Source organism: Branchiostoma belcheri, unplaced genomic scaffold, assembly GCF_001625305.1.
Source record: "Branchiostoma belcheri isolate BF01 breed outbred unplaced genomic scaffold, Haploidv18h27 scaffold1423, whole genome shotgun sequence".
Taxonomy (NCBI): Eukaryota; Metazoa; Chordata; class Leptocardii; order Amphioxiformes; family Branchiostomatidae; genus Branchiostoma; species Branchiostoma belcheri.
This window is the reverse complement of record NW_017802851.1, coordinates 91-3,419: the sequence shown is the minus strand read 5'-3', so window position 1 is coordinate 3,419 and position 3,329 is coordinate 91. Positions and strand designations below refer to the sequence as shown.

The 3,329-nt window shown below is 41.8% G+C and overlaps 1 long non-coding RNA gene across 1 annotated transcript; it reads left to right on the top strand.

The window, feature by feature from the left end:
* Nucleotides 1-2,456: 2,456 nt before the first annotated feature.
* On the top strand, nt 2,457-3,073 carry LOC109464888. The gene is made up of 2 exons (XR_002139906.1): nt 2,457-2,659; nt 2,998-3,073. It is a non-coding gene; the product is annotated as an uncharacterized LOC109464888 (long non-coding RNA).
* The last annotated feature ends 256 nt before the right edge of the window (nt 3,074-3,329 follow it).

Here is a 3,329-nt window from a genome sequence, read left to right as displayed (position 1 = left end):
TCAAAATGAAACAGTGAAGCACGGGCTTTAGCCATATTTGCACGATTTCTATTGTATGATTTGGAATATATTACAATGTAGAAAGATGTGTATTTTTTAACTGCATGTAAGCTCATTTCACGTAGCTACTTTTTCTACCATCCTAAGGCACACAAAGCCTCAAAAGGTTGCAATTCATTATTCCCAGAATGTGTTTGATGTTTTCAGCATCCAAGCAGTTGTTTACTTAGTTTTTGGTTCCTAATTTTAAAAAATTCAATCAACATTAAGTATATACAAATTATAGCATTCGCTGTCTATAATTGTGCCCCTATTATTTGAATGGGTTTTCCCCTCTCATCATCATTTGCAAGCAAAGTACCAGTACACAGTTTCCCGCCTAAGGAGATTTCTATAGTTAAGGAGGCCAAAGTGAGAAGATTCGACGCTTTAAAATATATAGTAGGATGCAGAAGCCAGCTATAACAAGGGCGGTGTTTAAACAAACACCAGCGACGAGAGTTTTTAACAATATGGTAGGAGGCATTGTATCGTGCTTCTGTCATGTATTTTTTGTGGCTGACATTTTTGCCTGGATTGTTTGGAAAAGCGCCAGGGTCCATAAATATTGATCCTTTCGTTTATTTGTTTGACGTCGGTGTTTATGGCTAGTCATACAGGGCTGAAATTACAAAATGCATATCATACGTAATCGATTAAAAATAAAACGTGCATACAATTTTACACGTCTGAAAATATTGCATGGTTTAACAAATGAAACATGCATTCTGAAACATGTACAGTATTGTAAGACAATGACATATATTAAATTTCATTCACAATCCGGCGCCGTTGAAGGCAACCATGTGTTGCAAAGCAGGAACGCTACCGAACACGCTAAATGATTTCGCAGCAAGAACAACCTTCCTTACCAGAGTGAACCAGAGTGCAACTAACAGTGAAGACTATGTTCAATAAAGATTGCATATTGCATACATGATAAACATCAGATGTACACTTCTCTTGTGATTCTATGGGACAACATTTGTAGGTTTTACCACAGGTTTTACCTTGGTGTTACACACTGTTATCATTTTCTAGTTTTGCATCACAAGCTCGCATAATCTAAAAGATCTATTTTAGAGGCAAAGCGTCAGTCGCGCTCAGTAGGGTAGCGGCAAGTGGGAAAACTTTGATAGGTGGATTCATGACAGAGAGAGATCGAATCTCACAGGAGCAAATTTTTCATACTAATTTATTGTAAATTGTGTTCTAATCCTGCCTTTGACGTTCTTGTTGGCTAATCAATTGTTTTAACTATTGTCTTCTTTCTTTCATGATTACCTTGTAAAACCACACTGCTGGCTACAGTTCTCTGGGCACAATAATTCATACATTTTTTATTTTTTGTTTCACATCGGGTGGATTGGGTTTATATGCCCCCTCCCCCTTCTCATACAGTGTTTGTCTCCTCCTCACTATTTCAGTCAGGTGCTCCGGCAGAACTGCCTTCTTATAGAAGAAATCCAGTTTTGGCAATTTTTTCTCTTGCCACTGTATGTGAACATAAATACGCTGGATGAACAGATCTTGGTTGTCACCGAAGTATACCACAAAACCTACCCATGGCAGGCTAGAACAGTAGAGCTGGCCCTGAACTTGATGATAGTATAGGGCTTATTCACCACAGATGGTCACGTGACTCTTCCCCCGGCAGCGAGCATTGTCCGCCATTAGGGGGTGCAGCCTGGTGCCTATCGCTATGGTACGCTATGCAAACTGTTGGCGATAGTTGCGTGTTTTGGGCCACAATCTACGTTTTGAACACTCTTCTTGTTCGTAACATTGTCCTTGGGGTTGTTCTGGCTCCATGACCACGTCTCATGTTCTCAAGATCGGCTTTTATCGGCTTTTTTTTGCTGATCAGAAATCGGTGTGTTTTACCCTGGCGTAGGGGCCTGTAGATGTCAACGAGGGTAGCCATGGCCACGTATCTGTTGGAGCTACCTGTCCTTTTACTCTGTGGTAAATGTCCACGTAGAACAGGGCCCTGGCAACTTGTAACACTCACCTTGTTCAGCCACAGTCGCGGCAGTGCGGACTGTGGATGGCGGCCGGTCGGCGGCCGATGGCCCCGCATTTGTTTGTTATTATCCAGACACAGTCCGGGGCTGTTCCAAAATAGCGACCTTTGCGTATCCCGACAGTCTACAACGTACTTCACCACGAAACTGCACGTCCCACAACACTCTCTACACATCCTGATACAACGATCAAATCAAATCAAACTCTTTCAGAGTCTTAAAGGGTTTGAACCGATCCTGTGTGTAAAAACTTCTGCCCCGTGAGTACCAAATACGAAGCTTAGTCGCGTCAATGGACTCCGCTGGCGGTAGACGCCGTCTCGATCAGACTGATCGCGGGACGGTCGGACGGTAGTACCCTCTAGCATAGTCTTTAATTTCATGTAATGACTTTCAACAGAAAAGCACCGAGAGGAAAAGCTGCTCGGACGGAGAGCGGAACAAGCCAGTCAAACTTCCTCGGGCTGACTTGACGTCACGCACAACTACCACAGCTCCCGTGATCTACAACGATCAAGACTCGTCATCAAACGACAGCAGCAGCTGTGATGATAGCAAGTCTCTGGCACAGGAGGCACTGGACATCATGAAGAATGGTACGCAACTTTTCACAGCATCCACTGCAAGTACTACATGATGTAGCAATATTACTAGTATTCCTTCATGATTGGACAAACAATATTATGTATTTCCTTGGAGATTTTTTCTGTGTCAATGTTCAATATGGTCCAAATGATATATTGTTACTTTACTGCAATGATATTATTATTCCGTGAACAAGGTTGATGGAGTCATCCGAAAATTTGGGGTAAGTCCCATTTCCGTAGTCTAAGTGTTGGAAGTTTAAGCTAGGTCTTCATTTCATAATGACTTGTACCAACACAGATGAACTTTCATGCTACAATGATATTACTTGTTTCCTACCCTACCTTAGAGCCTACTTCTGAGTCCTACTGGCAGGATGTGGCAGAAGAGAGGAGACTGGCACTAGTAGACACACTCAAGGAAAATGAAGAAGTAAGTGTACTCATCTACCTATTGCTACATGTATGTTTGTACTTAGTAAGTATTCCCAGTAGTCATGAATGTAACCTGTTGACAGGTTTGTTGAATAACCTGTTGTACCTGAATGAAAATTGCAGGAAAATCCAAATTGTTCCCCCTTGCAAGACTGTCACTGTTTTTTTACATACTGGAAATGGAACTACACGTACATGTATTTACTAGTGATTCCAAACCTCTGGCTTCAAAAGATACGATTAAGGA